The 23,064-nt window shown below is 32.5% G+C and overlaps 1 protein-coding gene across 3 annotated transcripts in view; it reads right to left on the bottom strand.

The window, feature by feature from the left end:
- The window catches only part of Samuel (SAM-motif ubiquitously expressed punctatedly localized protein), a 626,277-nt gene extending 604,760 nt beyond the window's left edge, over positions 1-21,517 (bottom strand). For 2 of the 3 annotated variants that reach the window (XM_072529705.1, XM_072529707.1), the window contains exon 1: positions 21,342-21,517. The gene's annotated coding sequence lies outside the window, so the exon portion shown is untranslated. Of the gene's footprint in view, positions 1-9,425; positions 9,479-21,341 lie in introns of those variants that run through there. The other variant, XM_072529706.1, reaches the window with a different exon arrangement.
- Positions 21,518-23,064: the final 1,547 nt, after the last annotated feature.

Raw genomic sequence — 23,064 nt, 5'->3', positions numbered from 1 at the left:
TGAGTATTATAACATTTATAACTAACCTTTTATATTTTAATCTGAAACTGATTTTTTAGTTAATAGAAGTTTAGTTAACATTAGACTTTTATTTCAATAGAACAGTGTACTTGGTGTATGACAGGTGGGTTTATATCAAGGCACCCGACAAACACATCAATGTTGATAGCATTTATCTTCTTGGTAATGCAGACCTGGTTAGAGGACACAAGACTTTAGGGAAGGGAGGTACGTTAGCCCTTTTTGTTGGTTAAGTGAAAAGAGAAAAAAACACAATTTCCTAGAGAAGAATGTAGTGAAATGGAAACTAACCGTTTTACTTTAACATGAAATTAGAAGAGATAACTGAGAACAAAAGGAAGGAACTATTCCAAAATCTAGAAATCAATAAGGAACCCAGAATATTACTTAAGATATCAACATCACCGATAGTTTTTTTATCAACGAATGAGTAGTACATACAATGATTTCCATAACACTTAATCTCTTTAGTGGAATTTATAACGCTAATATATTATCAAATGAATGACTTTTACAATACCAAAAACATACCTTGCAACGACATGCAGTGATTACCAAACAATGAGTTTAATGAGTCACGTTCTAAAGATATTTCTATGAGTATTACAAAGGAATTTATGGGATATTAAAAGAAGCAATTAGTAATACTCAGTTTGGGAACGAGCGAACCTATTCAGTATCCAAGTACTAAGGCAATCATTGTCTAACGTAAATTATAATGCATTTTTTTTATGAACAACCCAATTTTGCAGTTTACACTATTACAAATAGTTTAATAAATATTTTCGCAGTATTTTTAGCAGTTTCTATGAAAAATTTCAAATACACTTTTCCTGAAAACCTGACGGGCTAGAAAAAAACTAAGCACAGATTCGTGATTAGCACATCATATATACTACAGGGCCACTATTAAACTTTTATTTATTTATTAAAAAAATTTCATAAAAAAAAATGTGCTTTTGTGAGGTCAATCAGGTATGCAACAAAAAGAGTAAGATTAGTTTTTTAGATTATCACAATTATTGCAAAAAATATGTTAGGCTTAAAAAATGATCTTATTTGTATTAAGTAATCATGTTAAATATTTAAAACACATGAAAGTTCGTCTGCAATTCTTACCCCAAAAATCCAAATAATTTTCCGATTTGAACAAGAAAATTGGATTTAAATACTTTGACAAAGAAAAAAGATAAATCAAAAATTTATTGATTTTTTTTTCTTTTACCAAATCAAATAATTTTTGATTTTATAAAGCTGAACTGAAATGTTTTTCTTGGTAATACACTATAGTGTATTTTTATGTATGAGAGAGTAATAAAACAATAAATTATGTATGCAAATCCCTAAACTGTTGATACGGGTGACTCAATGAAAAACAGATATTTGTCAACAAGTTTACAGAAGTATATAGGAAAACAATTTTAAATTGAGTATGACCACCAGGTATAAAGGTTGGAGCAGAATAGAATACAATAGTTGTGAGGGTTACTAATCCCTAAATAAGGTTGCCAGTGTCGGAGTGATGGAGGTTAACAGGTACTAATGAATTTGCAAGAAATGTAAGATGTTTATTTTATTGGTTATATATAACCAATAAAAGTTTAATAAGTACCTACCTATTTGCAAAATAAAGTTTAATTCTTTAGATAAAATAAAACGTTTTATTTTATCTGAAATGAGTGCATTCCACGAAGTAAGGGTTTCAACAATCAAACATTTAATTCTTTAATTCCAGGAATCTACGACAGTAATTGACTAGATAATTACCTTCTAAACTTATTCCACAGAAAATGTGATAGTGGGTTTTTCCATTTTGTATATAGGAAGGTCCAAGTGGCGTATTCAAAATTCTTAACAGTTCACTAAAAGTAGGTACTTCAGTTGCAAGGTGCAGTTTATTGTGTCTACTAGTGTTATGGAAAATTTGGAAGTGCCGTGTAAACGCCGAAAAATTGGTCCTCTAACAGTTAATGAAAAAACATTAATATTTAATTGTTTTAAATCATTTACAGACAAACGTTTATGTGAAAGTGTTGATGAGACCGTTCAGTTAGTTAGCAGTACACTTGGTGTTGGGAAATCTACGATTTACAGAGTTATTAAAGAAGAGAAATGTGGTAGTTTTCAAATGCCACGTAATGCTCCAGGGAAACCAAAATTTCAAATAGAATATCATTGTAAAGAAGGACTTCGACGGAAAGTGCATGAATTCTTCTTTAGACAAGAATTTCCAACATTGGATAAAGTTCTTGTCTCAGTTCGAGATGATAAGGATTACCCAAAAATGAGTCGAAGTACGCTATGGAAACTTTTAAAAGAAATAGGCTTCCGCTGGAAAAAGAATCCCAGAAAGTCTATTTTATTAGAAAGAAGCGATATTGTCATATGGAGAAGACATTTTCTAAGAACCATAAAGGAAATGAGAAACTAAAAAAGAAAAATATTTTATCTTGATGAAACATGGATCAACGAGGGTCATACACCAAATAAATTTTGGCAGGATGAAACTGTTACAAGTCAAAGGCACGCTTTTGTAAATAACTTATCTACTGGTTTAAACCCATCATCAGGAAAGGGACGCAGGCTAATAATAGTACACATTGGCAGTTCAGACGGTTTTGTTGAAGGTGGTTTATTAACTTTTGAATCAACTCGTACTGGTGACTACCATGAAGACATGAACGCTGATGTGTTTCAAGAATGGTTCGAACAAATGATAGATCTTCTTCCTAAGAACTGTGTAATAGTAATGGATAATGCAAGTTATCACTCCAGACTTATAGAAGGACTGTCCACAACCAAGTGGTTAAAAAAAGACTTGCAGAATTGGCTGAGTTCAAAAAATATTACGTACCATCCCGGAACTATAAGAAAGAAACTTTATTCGTTGTGTGCCCTTCATAAAGAAAAATTTAAAAAATACGAAATTGATGAAATTGCCAAAAATCGTGGAATGACAGTACTTAGATCCCCAACATATCATTGTGAATTAAACCCGATTGAACTGGTATGGGCACAGATAAAGAGTGAAGTTTCAAGAAAAAATACCACTTTTAAAATTCATGATGTTAAACAGTTGTTTTTGGAGGCCGTAAATAATGTAAAACCTGAAAACTGGGAAAAGGCAGTAAATCACACTATTAAAGAAGAGGAAAAAATGTGGAAGCTGGACAATATTACTGATAAAATGATCGAGCCAGTTATTATAAATCTTGGTTCTGAAAGTTCATCTTCTGAATCTGATTTGGATTTGTAACAAGTAGCTGTAAGTTTTATATTAATATTTTTATTCATCTATTTAACATACCTTAGACGGTTTTAAAAACTCTTGTTCTCTTTTGTAATTTTTAAAAATTAAAAAAAATGTGAATTTTTTAAAACCCTTTTTAATGTAGGCCAGTCAGTTCTAATATAGTGTGTGATAAAAGAGGTCACTTTTGTTTACATACACATAACACTTTATAACACTGAAATAATTCATTTATTTTTTACAATTATTCAAAGTAATTTTTCAATTAATCTTGAGCACGCCCATGGAGTGGTCGGAGCTACCAGTTAAAATTATGCTAATTACTCTCTCGTTCATAAAAATAAACTATAATCGATTTATTAACTTATGTCCTCCAAATATTGAAACAAGACACAAAATAGGTCGAAAGTATTAAACCAATAAAGAGATAGTCAAAATATATAAAACGCCCTGTACCTGTTTTTTAGGTAGTAAGATATATTAAGTTTTGTCTTTTTAAATCACCTAAATGGGCCCTATCTATGGTTAACATTTATCCATTTAAGAATGTAACGCCAGGGTTAGTAATGGAGTGTCACGAGTCACTAACTCAAGCTTCGGATGGTAATACCATCATCCTGAGGTGGGTTAAAGGACAAGATAGGAATAAAGGCAACCGCATTGCGCTGACCAATTGGCTAGGAAGGCGGCAGGCCTAAGACTCTTAGTACCTGGGTATCTTTTTGGTTGGTCAACTACAACAGTCGCGGACATTGTCAAATGTCACTCGTATACGTAAACCGTAAAAAGATGGGAAGAAGGGCAAGGATGGAGACTTGCCAAGGTAATACTAAGTAACCTTGAAGAGTTAGCATCAAAGAAGTACTTGGGAATGACCAGAAAAAACCTAGGCTTGACAGTTAGTTTTTTAACTGGTTATTGTTAACTAAGTACACCTCCACACAATGGTGCTAGCAGACACACCTCTATGTAGGAAGTGTGAACGAGAAGACGAAACTGTAGAGCATGTCCTATGTGAATGTCCGGAGTTATGGTTAATACGAGAGTACGCGTTCGGCGAGTCCTGGCCCACACCTGCCCACATAAGAGAGATGTCTATTGGTGACTTGTCCACCTTCCTAGAAATGGCAGGATGGACAATGAGAAGGACGACAACTTTCTGGGAGAAAGCACAATGAGTCAATTGTGGCCTAAGTGCTGTGGAGTTTAACTCGCCCTCTCTACTCTACAGATACAGATACAGAGATGCAATACCCTATATATTTTAAGTACTCGCATATAGAGTAGACAAAGAGAGCATTACAGAAACCTGGAAAAATTACTGCTCAGAACAAAATACGTAAGCAGAAATTGAACACCAGACAGATAATAAAAAAGGCGAGGAAACACTACATACCAATTCTTTTACAATATAAAGGCTTTCGATTCAGTAAAATGGGATCATTTCTGGAGTTTAAGGGAAAACATGAGAGTAAATAACCACCTAGTTAACCTAATCGAGTTATAATAAGAAATCTATATGATAAAAACTCAGCCAATGTTAAAGTATACGGAATATATTCAAAACAAAAAAAGAAACTAGACGAGGCAGCATACTGTTACCATTATTATTCATTAATTACGATTGAATTACTGCACCACAGTGTTGCAGGTAGCAGCCATGCTTTGGCTAAAAAATCTGAAGGTGGATTTTTATATGGGAGAAACCGCAAGACCACTAAATCTCAGGGTATACGAGCATGAAACATATATCAAAAACAGGGAATTTGACCGATCACAGATATGCAAACATGCCTGGGATAATGAACACAGAGTACAACGGAAAGATGCATCAATAATTATGAAAGAAACAAACATGAAAACGATAAATATCAAAGAAGCGCCTCTCATCCTAGTTAATAAAGAAATATGTGTAAAAAATACATTAGCAGAATACATTAGCAGAAGCTTTGTTTGCCAATCCATCCATCCCATGGCTCTACAGCCCAATTCGAGCCCTGGCCTCGCTCATCAAACCTCTCCATTCGTTATGGTCTGTAACCATTCTCCTCCACTATTGAATACCAAAGAGATTTCATCGCGTGCTCGGTCTTCCAATAGGCCTCTTCCACTGCATTCTTGCATTCCACAGTTTTTTTTGTTTGTCAATAGTAAAATAAAAAGTCAACAAGGGTATATTAACAATAGTGGATTAAGAAAGTTAAAGATACATCGTCTACAATCATACACAATATATGCAACACACAACACACAAATACAATACACGAACACATATACTTAAATGCATAATACATATATAAATAATGCAAACACACGCAAAATAATCAGAATTTGATGACCCGAGTACAGAAAATCCACTCTCAGATTTTTTAGCCAAAAGCATGGCTGTTGCCTGCTAGCTAAGTGAACCGTCAATTGCAAAAAGACATAACCCCTCAACAACTTAGGCACGTATGCTCTTTTGCATATAAAAACAAAATATAAAAATAATATAAAAAATAAAAACAATATTTAACATATATTCTGAATATATAATGAAGAAAGTATGTACTATACGAATGAGATGGGAGGGTATACGAGGCAGAAAAATTAATAAGCTACGATGCGCTCATGACATACTTATATTTTAACAGCGAATGATGTCGAAATGACTACTATCACCAAATCGCTAAGCCGGATAAGCAAAAAATTTGGACTTTCGATCAACACTGGAAAAACAAAAACAATGATCGAAAACAGGGCTAATAATAATCTACCGCACATACATTAAGTGGCGAATTCCGAACTAGTACACATATTTGTATAATTTAGACTAGCAATGGCCCGAACTTTAACAGCTAAATTAATTGAAATATGGAAATACCGAACAAGAAATACTAAGGTAAGGTTTGTTAATGCCTTTATTTTTTTAATTGCCGCATGCGCAGATAAAACATAGACTCTCAAAAAAAATAGATAGAAGTTAGATCAAAGCCTTCGAAATATGGAAAGAATTCTACGCATGTCCTGGATAGAACACAGAACCAACCTGTCAATTCTGGAAGAATTTAATATAAAATACAAACTATTAGAAAAGTAAACCGAGCATACTTAAATTACTTCGTCCAAAAAGCCAAAAGAACAGGGACTATGGAGCTATTGGTACTAGAAGGAAAGGTAGAAGATTGAAGACCGAAAGGAATATTTCCTACACGATGGGCAGACCAAATGAAGACTCTGGTGGGAATATCCTTACATGAAGTCGTCCATCTGGCACAGGATCGCATAACAATATTTATAGTGTCACTACCCCCTGACAAGGGCTCAAGGAATGAGAAGGATGATACAGAGTAGAGATGTCGAAGCTACGTGAGACTTAGGTTGAATATTTGGAAGCTTTCGAGATGTGGCTATACCTTTCAAGATGAACGAAACAACATAACTGATCAATATTAAAAATGATGCAAGCTAAAATATTTTGGTCACATTATGAAAAATTCCGAAAAATATGAACTTGCATCTAATTATTCAAGGAAATATCCAAGGTACACGTGATTCTGACAGAAAACGCGAAGGTTAAAGAACGTTGTGAGGATGATATGGTATATAAAATGGACTACAAGTAGAATATTGTTGTCAATAAATCTATTCGAATATAGTAGCCAGCATACTACCCAACTAAAGTGAAAGAAAGCGGATATTGTGCTGTATGATATACCACACTATATGTTACTTGGCTAAGTAGAAGTAGAATACTGATTTCTAATGAAAAAAATCAACTTATACTATCGAGATCTTCATGGAATGCAGCAATATTGTTAAATATCTTTTAAATACCGCATTGCAGGAACAATGCCACAGAAAAAGTGGTTGGCAAGATGCAAAATAAAAGAAAAAATAATTGGTTTGACGATAAGTGCAAATTAGCAGTGAAAAAATAAAACAAGATTGAAATGGTTACGCACAAACAAAGAAGAGGAAATAGGAAAATACAAAGATTAAAAACAAAAGACAAAGAAACTATTTATATCGAAAAAAAATCAAAAAGTAGAAGAAATTATGAGCAAGAAAGAAACAGAAAATAAAAGACACAACTCAAAACCATTGCACCATTACATAAAACTAGGTAACCGAAAACGGACAACTAATATAGCTATAGAAGCAGAAAAATAGCAGAACGAACACGGAACAAATAAAGAAGAAGAAGAATTGAAATATGCAGAAGTGAAAGAGAAAATATGCATGCAACTTAAAAACGGGAAAACGGCGGGAGAAGACGGAATATATGCAGAACTTATAAAATACGGTGGGGAGGCACTAAACAGAAAGATTTATGAACGAATACAGAATATATGAAGTAAAGAAATAATGCCCGAAGAATGGAAGAAGGGAATTATAGTGAGAATCCCAAAACATGGAGATAATAGAATATGCAAAAACTACCGAGCAATTAATTTACTGAATGTAATATATAAAGTAATTACTGGTATAATAATTAGAGACAGACTAACAATATATACAGAACAAAGCATAGGAGATTACCAGTACGGTTTTAGAAAAAGAAGATCCACGATATACGCTATACCTACTCTAAAACAAGTGATAGAGAAAACGTATGAGTACGACGGAGAAACGCATATACTTTTCCTAGATTTCAAACAGGCGTTTGATAAACTAAACAGAAGAAAAATGGTCCAAGACTTACAAGAGAGTAATATACCAAATAAAATTATAAAAATAATAGAAATGAGAATGCGAAATTCTCAAGCAACAATAGACACGGGAAGAGAAAGAATAGGAATAATAAAAATAAAAAATGGAGTACTATTTATTCTATCACTAGACAAGATAATAAAAAAGCTGTCAAACGCATGAACTATAAACAAGAATGCAGTACAAAAAATACGATATGCAGTCATAACAAAATACATGAACGTAAGCAGGTAAAAGAAGACACAAATGACAGAACTGACAATAAGTGCACACAGTTTCAAAAAGTTTCTTCTTCTTCTTCTTTCTTTTATCTAGACTTTAATACCTGTTTCTTCTTCAATATTAACCTAATAAAAGGTTTTAAATTATCGCACCATGTTTTTTCCTGGTCTGATAATACTTCTTCGTCTATTTGGTGACTTATCTTGTGCTATTCGTACTAATTCTACTAATGTGTTCGTTCCACTCCTGTTTCCGTTTTGTCACCCATCCATTTATGTTTTCTTTATTGCATGCTCTTCAAAGAGGTTGAAACATTCAACTATTTAGGAGTACTAGTCAACAGAAGAAATGAAAGTGTAGATATGAAAAGAAGAATCCAGCGGGAAATGCAGCGTTCTATGGAAATAAAAAAAGTTTAAAGATAAAAAGATAAGCCAAAACACAAAAATGAAAATCTAAAAAACAACCATAAGATCAATAGTAGTATATGCTGCAGAAACATTTACATTAACAGCAAGAGAAGAAGAGCAATTGAAAGTTTTCGAGAGAAAGATTATGAGAAAAATACTGGGACCAAAAAGGGAAAACGAAGAGGATGCAAGACAATGGTTGAATCACGAAATGGATGGGTCAAGAAAACATAGTTAAAGCAATAAACGCACAAAGAACTAGATGGTAACACATAATGAGAAGAGAGAAGAGCAATCTGTTAAGAGTTATAACGGAGTTGATACACCAGGTAAAAGAACTAGAGGCAGCTCTTCAAGTGAAAACAGCTTCAGCTTCTTCGTGAACGTATAGCTTATATATATATATATATATATATATATATATATATATATATATATATATATATATATATATATATATATATATATATATTTATTATAATATTTATTAAAGTATATAAGGAGTAGGAAACTACTAATGTTTTTTAATAACACAACATTAAAAAATCTTAACATAACATAAATTGTTTTTAATAAACTATCAAAATAGAACATCATATCAGCTGTGTAGATTTTGGAGACTTCCTAATGAAATAAAATAGTTCTAAATAGGTAATAGCAAAGGCATTACAGAGGTCCGGTAAAAGTTTAGTGAGTAAAACAAAATGATTTGGAAAATTTAAAAAGATATCACAGGATGATGACTGTGTATTAGGATTTATTAAAAAATATTTATAGACTAGATTTTATCATAGGGCAGTCAAAATACATTACTAATATTGGAAACTTACTAATCAAATTAACATCACCGACATAATTTACAAGCATATAGCACTATTTAGAAAATTATAGCACAACTTTTCCTGCCTAACTGACTTAATTACATGAAAATTTGTCCACGACTGAAAACTAATTCATTTTCAGGCGAACGGTAGCATCTTTTTCAGAGAGTACATAGGTTAAAGTTAAACGTAGAATATGACCTGCGTCGACCTCTCACTCTCAGTCTAATCTAAAAATGTTTCGTTTCGAAATAGCTGACACCTTTCACGGAAAATGAAACATATATTCTGACCACAAATATATATCACACTATTAATAGATGAGTACGATCAGTCTGATACGGAGTTCTTCGAGTTCAAGAGTGCATATAATTGTCAAATTACAATCTTTTTAATCTAAAGAATAAACACCTTAGAGTAATAAGATAATTTTGATATCCTTAACTTTTAATTATTCTCATACGATAGAGGTTATTGACAAGGGCAAGTTTTATTTTTTATACAGGCATACCTAATTTTTTGTATGTAGAAGATTAACGAAAAAGAGGAAAAATAGGTTTATTAAACTTTATTAACAACAATTTAAAAATTTTAAATACTTTATGTTGCTGCCTACATATCCGTTGTTAGTTGGCTTTATGCAAAAAGTAGCCATTCTACCAAAACGTCAATTTCTATTATACTATTTTTATAAGACTACCTATATCTTTTGTTATAAAAAGATCCAAGCCGGAAAGTCATTTTTAGCACCAAGCTAACGGGCGAACTAACTCAATCTATCAGCTTGGTCAGAAGATAACCTACATGAGCTAACCAAACAACTTGGTCACTTTCTGTATAATGACACATATTGTACAGTTCAAAGATTTTTTCCGTTTGGGCAGAAAACGAGCTAGGATCACGAGCTCAAAAAATTGGTTTTGGTAAAAAACGGATGTGATAGCAGAGATAAGTGAGTTGATCCCATGGTCGATTTTTGTACCAGCCAAAACTTTCTTTTCTTGTTATATGATTCTACTTACACGGGTAAGTATTGTTTTCCGCAATTCTATTAAAGGACAGACCTACTTCAGGAATGCGATCCTGCCATACGCAAGCCTTAATTCTCTCTGAACTCTTGTACTGAAACAATAATGTCCTAATCCCATTACTTGAGGAAAATTGCTTGCAAAATATGTAAGAAAATTGGTCCCACGATCAGATCGAGTAATGGTAATTCAAATAGCTAGATACCGAATTATAAGCACCAACTGCAGATAAAGAAAATAGCGCAATTAAAACATTTTACCAACTTGTAACAGAAGTTTACTCTTAAACACTCAACACTCAATACTCTCAACTGGGACAATACTGTAAGAAATTAAATTGATTATATAGCAGTCAATGTACGATTTAAAAACTGCATAAAATCGGTCAAGACTTACCCAGGGGCCAATATTCGGTCAGACCATACTTTACTGTGCTCCACAATCACAGTTAAAATAAAAAGAGTCTGTAAAAATCAGAAAACCTTAAAAATATTACTAGATGTACTTCAAGACCCATGCACCCTAAATAAGGTTTCTTTAGAAATTAACAACAAGTTCCACGAAATTAGACACTTAGAATGAAAGTAGCAAAAGACTGATGGTAACAAGAATCCTGTTTAGAAATTGAGAAACTGGAGCAACGACACAAAATCTTTCATTTGCACAAAAAATAAAAGAATTAACAGACAAAAGCAGAATTTACTGGCAAAATATATTACAAGACTCTGGTGGTAGAATTTTAAGTAAGTAATATTAAACAGCGCTGTACTGAATGGGAAAATTACATCTAACTGAGATACAGGCCCATCGATTTTATTCTCAGTAGTTCAGAAGAAAGGCTTCTCGTCTTGACGAAATACCTGCTGAATTGTTACAACTATTAGATAATGAGTGTGTTACGATTATCATCTACTTCTTTAACAAGATATACGACAGCGACAAATTATCAGACAACTGGTTAGAATCAATATTTATAACTATTTCCAAGAACAGAAATACCATACTTTCGACTTATCAGTTTAATGAATCAACCGCTCAAAATTTTTATAAAAATATTGCATCGTCGTATATATAAACTTTGTGAGGGGATAACTGGTGACAAGCAGTTTGGCTTCCAAAATGGTGTGGGTACCTAGGAAGCTCTTTTTTCATTAAATACTGTTATAAAAGAGCATTGAGTTTAGGAAAAATATTTAAGTATATTTTATAGATTTCTAAAAATAAGTACTATTTAAATGGGAATAAGCCACAATAAAAGGTTAAATTAATTTTATTGACGTTTCAATTTCCACTTCGGAAATCGTTCTTAAAATACAAACATTAGTAAATTAAACATTTTTTTTTTGTTTAGTTTTGTAGGTTTTGTAGGTGTATTATACTCTCTAGCTCGTAGAGCATATTAACTTCTAGTTCTGCCATCTGGACTAACCAGCGTTCATTTACTATTCTGTTTTTTCTAAAAAAGGTATTCATTGCGAATAGTTTGTATTACAACAGAAATTTGTCAGCATTTTGCCTCTTTCGCTTTTTACTCCGATTTCAAAATTTGTGATTAGAACTTCGCGTTCGTCCTTTTTTTTTTTGAGTTTGTCGTCAAAATCTCTCATTATCAGATTATCTCTAGGCTAGTTCTTACTTTTTTGGATTTCCTCATAGAAGTCTTAAATAAGTTCATCTTCGTAATCACTGATGATTACGAATATATAGGGACTTGAATATCTCTTGTTTGGTCTTGGATTTATTTACATAACTCTCGCGGAAATGTAGTCAATACTCTGTAGTTCATAGTCTTTTTAATGACGAATTACATGCTATGATTTTTTCTGACGTATTCTCAAGTTAAAGTTGATTTCATCTAATCCAATGAACTATTTTACAAGAAAAGAGGTCCCGGGAACGCAACTCAAAAATATTAGCAATATCATTTTAAAGTCGTCTACTTTAAAATGTATAATGTATGTCTGAATTGTCAATATAAATGAGTCAGATAAAATTAAATTATTAGAAGAATTTTTCACCAAGTAACAAAAAACAAAATTTGTTTAATTTACTAATGTTTGTATTTTGAGAACGATTTTCGAAATGGAAATTGAAACGTCAATTTCCACTATACTTTAACCGTTAATTGTGGCTTATTCCCATTTAAATAGTAAAAACTGCTTGACGTTTCGATTTCAAAAAAAATATTCTAAAAATTGTGTAAAAAGTATAACCAGCAAGTTGTTAAGCAAGTTATGTTGGTCAAAACTGACTGGTACTTACTCTGGAATTGAATTTCGCTGCAAGCATAGCCATTTGATTCTACTAGGACTTATCCAATCCGAATCATTAATAAGGTGTCTCATCCCAATCTTTCTTCCTCATCTCTATGCCGTTGACCGCTTCCACGGTTCTTCTGCCTTTGAAGCCAGTTTCCCAACTCCAGGACAAAGGGTTGTCCTACCGTTTATAGCTTCTCCACCCGAAGCTGTTGGCCAGTAAACGGAGGATTGCTTATACCGCCATATCTAGCTAACCTCCTTTAGTTTAGCCTGCAGGCCGACGTAGTTGCCTGGAGTGTGGCACGCAGGAGCCATCAGTGAGAGTTAGTTGTCTTATGAGGAACAGTTATCAACAACCATCTCCCGTCTATGACGCTCGATGTGGTCGTTCCGATGAGAGGTTCTACCTCTATAACACAACTCTACATCCCTGTAAACCGTTAGATTTAAAAAATATAACACGCTTAACAACTTGTTGGTTATATTTTTCGCACAATTTCTCAAATAATATTTTTTGAAAACGATTTCCGGAGTAGAAATCATAACGTCAAACAGTATTTAAAAATCTAATTTTCATTACAATTATAACCTGATCCCATATAAACATAATGTTTAGCATAATAATAGTTATGCTAAAACATGTATTAGAAAAAAAACTGGTAGGATATCATGCATTATATTAAAATTTGCTAATACCAATAAGGTACAATGAAAAACTTTTTCCAAGATAAATGATTTTAAGTATGGCAATAATCAGAGCACAAAAGTTCGGATTAGAGCGAAATGAAGACACAACCAATACATGATCATGGGAAGGTAGAAATCACAGCAGACAAAAAAAAAACATGAAGATTTTAGTTTATAATCTGTAAATAGTGAAAGATATAGTTTTAAAAGGTGAACAATTTTAAATACCTGGGTGTCGTATTCTATGAATATGAGAAAGAGAAATGAAAGCTCGATGCCAGAATAGCGAAAGAAAATAAAAAATTGGGCAGTTTAAAAGCCCAAATAAATTCAAAATATGTTTCTAGACAAGGCAAACTTCGAATATATAAAACAGTAATTAGACTCACAGTAACATGCTTGCAGGGATGGGCAGTAAATAATAAGGAAGAAAATACTCTGGAAAAATGGGAAAGAAAAATATTGAGACGCGTATTGGAAGGACTTCGGCCATATAATTAGAGGACCCAAATAACATTTACTTCGCCTTATAATACAAGTAAAAGTGAAAGGAAAGAGATGGATCGGTCGAAAGAAACTTTAATGGCTGCGTTATATTAGACAAAGATATGTTACCACAGTAGAACAATTATTTCGCACAACAGCAGATAGAGAACGGTTTCAGGAAATTGTAAACATGATGATGGCCAACATCGGACACAGTCACGAATACGGACACGGCACCTTAAGAATAAGATTCGGAGGAAGGAAGACAGAAGACATTGGGGAGAAGAACCAACAACTTATTAATGACTGTGTACAAAGAACATATCATCATCAGGTTCGTCAAGTCACAAAGGATGAGTGGTTCTGATATGCAGAAATAATAGCAGCTAACAAAATGCAAAACAAAAAACTAGTTATGACCAGGAAACTAATTGGTCCCAGAAGAAGAGGTAGGCCCAGAACTAGGTGGAATATTAAAGTGGATAAAGACCTTAAACACGTAAAGGTGAGGGACTAGATAAGTAAGACAAGGCAAGTAAGATAAGTAATATGCAGAAATAATAGCAGCGAACAAAATGCAAAACAAGAACTAGTTATGACCAGGAAACTAATTGGTCCCAGAAGAAGAGGTAGGCCCAGAACGAGGTGGAATATTAAAGTGGATAAAGACCTTAAACACGTAAAGGGGAGGGACTAGACAAGTAACGCACAAAACAGAAGTGAATGGAGAAATATTGTCAATCAGGTCTTTCATACTAGTTAAGAATTTTGTATATACCTAAGTTTGAGTTTTATTTGAAATAATGGTAATTAGTTAATCTTATAATTGTATTTTATTTAAATCCCCTAGGTCTTAACCGCCATAAAGAAAGGCTCTATTTTTATCTAATTACTGTTAAGTAACAACTTTAAAATCCATTTAAAAAAATACAACAATAAAAATAAATTAACAAAATTTCAACTAATTCTACCGATAAAGACTTGTAGTAGAAAAATTAGCAAAAACAGTAGGTATTCGATAAGTAATACGAATTGAATATCAACATATTCTTAACCAATTATATCGATGAATTAATGGAGACATCCGAAAGAAATGTGACTGTGTACTGTATACTATGTACAAAAAAATGAAGAAAACATTTCTTGTTTTAAGTAAACTTTAAACACTATGTATTTAAAATTCACTTTACTTATAGAACATCGAAATTAACAAATAAACAGCCTTCTTTTTGGCACTCTTTGATACAAGTATCTAACTGCTTTTGATAAATTTTTCACTTACATTTAAACTATATAAACAGTGTAAGTTCGCTATTTGATTTTAAATACTAAAGGTGAAGACCGGAAAAAGCATAGAAAATCTTTCAAAATGAGTATTTGTAAACTTATTTTTATTAATTTGATGATTAATTATTGCAAAAGTGACTTCAAAACTCGATTTTTTGAGTTCATCCGTTTGAAACCTCCGTTCATCGGGTAACCATTCTGAAACACTTTCGGTAGGGTGTGGTCTGTGAGGACCAAAATAAAATACAGCCTCACGAGCAACAGCATACATTTTATTGCTAATTTCGCATCAACGTGTTTTAAACAAATCATTTACTATATAATGTTTATTACAGAAACAATTCCAAATTTTTTTTGAGTTGTATTAGGTAAATTTTAAAAATGTTTACAATTTCAACGCATATTTTTTCAAATTGTGAACAGCGACTAAATAATGAAAAAAACAAAAAAAAACATTTATAACTTTAATTAGAAACAAACAAAGTACTACAAAAACATAAATAAACTAAAAAATTAAATTGTGGACACAAACTACAGTGGTCAAACTTTGGTGGTCAAATTTTCTAAGCAGTCTTTGCAGCATGCCATTATGTGGTCCATACATAGCCAAGATTGGCAAATCTTGCAAAAAAAGCGAGTTTTGCGTCTTTTGCAATATTTACACTTTCCTCTCTTACCTGGCTGGGGCTCTGATACAACGTCGACCTCAATGCCTGAGAGTCTCAAGGCAGAAGCACGCACAGCTTTTGTCAAATGCGTGCCAACTGCTCTCCGTCGTATACTCTCCTGTACCAATTCCATACCTAGGTTTTTTTGGAATAATCTTCGCGTTTTGGAAAATTCTCCATCTGGGTTGTTGCGTTTGTAAATTACAAATGCATTAATTGCTGCGAGATTAAGGAGATTATAAACTACTACCATTGGCCAACGTTTCGTATTTCTGGAAACATTATATGATGTGATCATCCTGTCTACATCACATTTTTTCCTTTCTTTGGTATATATGATACGGCAGTCATATCGTTGCTAAATGCAAAAACTGAAGAATATACCTGTCTATTTTTAATTTGCGTTATTTCTGGCCAAGTGAAACATGCAAGAAAAATACAACTAAGAAGCAGTGCAAATATTGTTACACATTTGATCGGGTGGGGTCTGTCAGGACAAACGGCCATGCAGCAGCTGTTTAGAAATTTCAAAAACAGTTTTGTATAAAAAAAACGAATGGTATTTAGTTTCTAGGAAGGTACTGAAAAGGTAGAAATTTAAAAAAATAAAATGAGAGAATTATCCAAAATTTTTATTTTGTCGTAGACTCACAGACCACACCCGATGAACGTAAGGTTAAACAACACACACGAGACAATACTCCTCAATACGTAAACAAACGTAAGTTTTTATATGTTGACAATATACTATTTAAACCATGGCGGATCCTCACAGAAATTTGGATTGCGAAAAAGCCCTTCGTTTCGCTTCTTGTTGGGTGGTGTCTCCTGTGGTAATCTTAAATTAGAGTTTAGTGAAATATATTAAATAATTGTCAATTTAATTTTCTATGTGACAATTTATTCTTCTTCTATTTATTTGTAATCTTCCTATTCGCTCCGTGCGTAACCATGTTAGGGGTACCTTGAAACGATGCCAGCGTGTGTAGCGGCGAAATGACAAAATTGGACGTATCTTTTTAATCATAAATTTGATCAAAAATGGGTGCAAATACATGTCGTGTATTTAATTGTGCTAATAGTAGCAAAAATAGTAAGTGTAGTTGTTATAGGTTTCCAAAAATTACATATAAATTAGAGAAAAGAAAAAGATGGATTCGTGCTATTAATATGAAAATATCACATAATCTCATTTTGATGCAATTGAAATATTAAAAATATAAATAATATACCTTTAAAGATATTTCATAAGACTTCAAGCCAACTTCAGCTTGCCTGATGACTTTAGCTTTTATATTATAACTTTTACTATAATTGTTTTTAATTACATGCTCTTCCACATGACAAACGTGATTTGTCAGTACTAGGTTTTTCCCCTTCTTTTCCGTTTTTTCGTTTAATTTTTATTTATATTTAAACATTAAAAGTTTAAAACAATTAATGCATCACAGTACTTTTGCAAACCTATTTTACAAAATTTAATACAAACTTTTTAATTGTTAAACAATTTAATTTGATTAACACGTTAATCGCCCACGTCAAATACTAAAATTTTTCCACTCAGGCCAAAACTCTCTTTAAAGATATTTATATTGATAACTTTAAAATACTATGTAATAATTGACAAACAATTTTTTGAGATATTTTTTCACATAAAAAAAACAATTTTAAAGTGTGAACCAACGTTTGGTTCTCAGAGCCTATGTATCCGTGAGGCCCTGAGACCCAAACGCGGGTTCACGCATTATTCAGGCTTGCTTCACCTGACTTGTTTTGACTTGTTTATAGTCTCGAACAGCATACGGGTGTCGCCACTAACGTCAGTTGTTTATTACGTTTTCTTATTTGATACTGAGAGGACGCTCTATTGAAAGTGAAAGTGAAAATGAGTGGTAATTACGAAAAAAATCAAGCACAATTACAAAAACTTTGGAGTGAAATTTTGTCTGAATCGGAAGATGAACCTTTTCAAGGTGGGTCATCAGATGGATACAATCCTGAATCTGATCATGAATATTCTTTAGATGAAGATTTTAGGCCGCATAAAAGATTCAAAAGGTAACATTTTAATTTTTTCTCTTCAAAAATATGATGGATTTTTTTAACTGTATTACATGCACAAATTATTTACCATTTTTTTACGTAGTATTATCTAAGTTATTTTTTAAGCCAGAAAGTATTTCATTGACATCTAAGCCAAAAGCAAGTCAAGTTCATGATGGAGCCATTCCTTCAACATCCAAAGAAATTTCTCAACCGCCGAATATAAATTTGTCTGTAGAAGATACTATAGAGGCAGTTATTATGAAATATTGCACGATCGATAACAACAACTCGGACAATGATGATCCTGATGTAATAACAGAGGATGCAACTTGGTCTACAGTTACGGGAACATCTCTAAGGAAATTTGATTTCTCCGTAGGTTCCGTAGGCCCCTCTGATAAGATTAGGGAATCCTATCTGGGTAAGACCCCTGTCGATTTTTTTACAATATTCTTTAATGAATATGTAGTAAATCTTAACCGAAATAGTAACCGAAACAAATAGTTATGCGCAACAAAGCATCAGTAAAGGAATTACGCAACATTCTAGATTGCATAGATGGAAAGACACTGATGCGGAAGAAATTACCTTATTCTTTGCAATTTGTTTATGGATGGGCTTGGCAAAATATCCTAAAATTCCAGATTATTGGAGAAAAAGCCCACTGTATTCAACTAAATTCTTCCGAAAGATGTCCAGGAATCGTTTTGAGATGTTACTGCGTTTGCTGCATTTTAGCAATAACGAAGAAGCTATTCCTGGCGATCGTTTTGCAAAATTACGTCCTTTGCTGACACTAATTATTGACAAATTCAAAGAAAGTTATGTTCCGGAACGAGAAATTTGCATAGACGAGAGTATAGTTCCATTTATAAGCCGTCTACTGTTCCAACAGTATATAAAAAATAAACGTTTCACGTTCGGAATAAAGAGGATATACATACAACCTGAAAGTTTACACTGGAAATGACAAGGATCCAAATATGAGCGCATCAGCAAAGATTATCCTCGAACTTATGGAACCACTTCTTCGCCAAGACTTCTTTTTACGGACAATTACTATATTAGCGTTGGTTTGGCACAGGAGCTTCTAAAGCAAGAAACTTACCTAGTCGGCACCCTCAGAAAAAACAGAAAGCTCAATCCCGTAGAAGTGACCACCAAGAAGCTAAAAAAGGGAGAGGTTATTGCTAGAGAACACAACGGAGTGGTTGTCCTAAAGTGGCAAGACAAACGGGAGGTACTTACTCTGAGTACTTGTTATACAGCAAACACAACCAAAGTTCAACGACGAAGTGAAGAAATTGACAAACCCACACTAATATGCGATTACAATGACAGTAAATCGTTCATTGATTTATCTGATCAACTGAAGTCGTAGTCTACGCCCTTGAGGAAGGGAATCAAGTGGTATCGCAAGCTTGTGTTTGAACTGATACTAGGAACTTCTATAGTAAACGCATATATTCTTTACAAGATGGTAACAAAAGGACACATATCTATAACAGAGTTCAGAGAAGAAATTGTTCAGAGTTTATTGAAACTGAATTACATGGAAGCAGAAAACACAAAGCACATGGAAGCCACACATAACAACATGTATTAGAGGAAACCGCCGTAGATGTTTTATTTGCTACGAAAAAATCTGCAGTAATGAAGGTCGAAAACAAGCACAGCTAAAGGCAAAGAAGTCGAAGTTTTCTTGTGTAGCTTGCAACAAATTTTACTATTTGTCATGTTTTTTCGACGTTCATAAGTGTCAAAAATAATGTTTGTACTTATTTTTAGTTGTTTATATTTAGACGTTCATGTGATACCATGTTTCAGTTTCTAAATTAGCTGTAATTAATTTCTGATATTACATTAAATACTAATTAAAAACTTAAAAACTTTTTTTTTGCGAATATTTGTTATGCATATCAGTCGAACCAAAAATAGAAAAATCCCAGGCCAAAAGCTGTTTGGGGCGGCCAGGCTCCTTACTTTAATATCCCACATGAAGCAATGTCAAGCAAGAACTAGACGGCGGTTCACAGAGTCGAAAACGATAACAAGTCGTGAAGCCCATATATGGGTCAAAGGACGTGGTAGTATAATTTTATTGAGACTCAGATGTCGGGTCACATGGCGATTAACGTGTTAAATAAGCTTTTTTCTTTAATCTAGTGCTTTTAGAATTTACGTAAATCGTAATAGTTTATATAGTAGTATATATACCATAAGAACGTAGTAGATAAAAGCTTCTTGGGATAAACAATTACAATTTTGTAATAACTATTTAGTGAAACTTCTTAAAATTTTTGAAAACTATATTTGTGATATTGTCCTTATTCAAACGCGATATTAAAGTTTTTTTATACATTTTTAGAAAAATTATTATTAATTTTCAAAATATCGACTTTTGAAGCTATTTTTGCAATATATACAACAAATTAACAAAAATAACTTTACAAACTCTAATTTTAACAGATTTTCTATGCTTTTTCAGTAAAAGACCGGTAAATTATTTAGAAAAGAGACACACTTTTCTAGATAATTTACCGGTCTTCACCTTTGGTATTTAAAATGAAATATGATCTTACATTGTTTATATATTGTTTAAAAGGAAAAAATTACGTTTAATCTTTTGCATATTGTGTTTATTATGTATTGTTATCTTCAAATTTATCAAACGCAGTTGATAGATACCTGTATTAACGAGTGTCATGGGAAAATCGTTAGTTCCCTGAGCTATAATAAAAACGTAAATAAACACATTATGACAAGTACACAATATACACTACTTAGTACAAAAAATGTAAAAAACATTTCTAATTTTAAGTAAATTTTAAAAACTATTTGAAGTTCACTTCACCTAGTGATTAAAAGAAAATACAGAAAACGCACGTGGATCTGACAAAAGGAGAATGTCTTTTAAACATGACATAAGAAACATTGATATACTTGTTTCCTATTTCTAATTGGTACAGTTCTACCATCTTCTTTCATTAATATTAGGCATTTTTATTTGCTATACTATTCTAATAATCGTATAATTTACATTTTTAGATTAGATATAGTTTTGTTAAAATTGAAAGTGCAACGTTTAAATCATTCTGATCAATAGACTGATCATGGATAAAACGACTTTAAAAAGACGACGTTCTTTAATAATATGGTTAAATAGAGAAATTCAATTGTTGGCTTTCTTTAAGATAACGTAAATTAATGTCCGAGTTCCTTATCTAGAATGTAATATCTAAACAACAATGAAATAAATAATAATCTTAGACTACATATATTTTTTTTGTAACAATAGGTGACTAAGAAAGAGCAAAAGAAGAAAAATAATAAAATGCAGATAAAAACGATATATAAAATCACATAACATTAGTAACATTAGACGATAGTTAATATTAATGAATCAACAATAATTTTACTTGTATGCACTTAATACATTTATATATATTGCGTATATACTACCTTTAATTAGAATGTCCCGACTCAATAATTTCCACTAAAAAATGTAAACAAACGAAAACAAAAGCATACACTACTTTCTATGCAAAACAATCGAAAACATGGATTCGAATTATACCGAATTTCACTACAGAAACACGAAAATTTTTCGCCAACAAATCAACGTTTACAGGTACTAACATCAGTACGTCTACAACAATATAGGTAAATTGAGGTGAACTGTAGGTTTATCAGGGGTCAATGCTTATCAGTTTTTCGCTCTTATCGCAAGCATAAAGGTTACACCATATGCATTACGACAAATATTTAAACAATTAATAATATCGCGTCTGCTGGCAGTAGGCAGGTGTGTTATGAATTTTGTAAATAAACACAGCTTCGAGGGGATATACGGAGTGTCACCGGCAATTCTTGTACAATGTAAGCATTTATTTCACTATGTGAAACAAATTATATAGTATTCTAGAACAAGAAAATGTACATATAAATAATAAATAAAGCAAACTTTGCCATGAGTCACTGCGAATTTAGCAAATTGCGAAAGTCATTAAATAGAATTATGTCATAATTTAAAAATGATTAGAAAAATTTAAACTGAAAATAATGTTTAGAAATAAATACATAAATTAAAAACACGGCATGTTCCTAATATTTAAATAAAGTCAATAATATAAGTCAGAACTCTAGTCTTAAAATAAATATATAGAAAACAAAATCCATGGTTATCAGCAAACGTGATACAGATAATGTCAGAGTAAGGATAGTAAATCAGGGCATAGAAATATTAAAGAGATTTAAGTACTTGGGATTCTGGCTAGACGATAATAAAGTCAAAATTGGAATCGAATTAGCCAGAAGTACCTTCTTTAAATGAAAGCACTATTCTGCAATTATTTTTCTTCTAGTGCCGACTCCACTAATGAAGGTTGGCTATAACCATTAAAAAATCGTCTCCATCTTCCACTTTTCTTACAGCGTCTGTGTGAATAACCCGGTCCAGTCGTGAATGTTTTTCAGCCAGGATATTTGTCGCCTACCAGAACTATTTTTCTATTCCAATTTACCCTTCATAAGCAGCTGCAATACCCCGTGCTTCTCATTTCTAAGTATGTTCACCAAATATGCTGTTTTTCTCCTTTTAATAGTGGTCTAGAGTTCCCTGTCTCTTCCCATTCTGTGCAACACGATTTCATTCGTAATATGATCGGTCCATGGTAATTTCAAAATTCTTCTAAAAAGCCACATCTCAAAAGCTTCCAGCTTTCTCACTAAGTCAACATTAACAGTACAATCTTCGTCATCATAAAGAAGAATACAGAGGATATAACATTTTATTGTCCCATACCGGATAAAGGAACTAATAGAACCAAAACACATAGAAAAGGATACGTGGATTGACTACCTAAAAAAGCTCTATGCAGAAGAAGAACAGACGACGCTAAAACCGGAAATACCAGAAATTACTACAAATGAAGAACTTAATATAAATGTACAGGAAGTTCGGAAAATACTTAAAACGTGAAGAACAGAAAAGCAGCAGGTAAAGACGGGATACTCAACGAATTACTGAAATATTGTGGAGCAGCTATGACGGAACTTGCTTGCTTAATATCTTCATTTTTAATCTGGATCTTTGTTGTGACTTTACACCTCTTATTGATAACTATCGATTTTGTTTTCTTTATGTTAATTGTTAAACCAAACCGTTTCCCCGTATCACAAATTG

This window comes from Diabrotica undecimpunctata, chromosome 4 (assembly GCF_040954645.1).
Source record: "Diabrotica undecimpunctata isolate CICGRU chromosome 4, icDiaUnde3, whole genome shotgun sequence".
Taxonomy (NCBI): Eukaryota; Metazoa; Arthropoda; class Insecta; order Coleoptera; family Chrysomelidae; genus Diabrotica; species Diabrotica undecimpunctata.
This window is presented reverse-complemented; position numbering and strand designations above follow the sequence as displayed.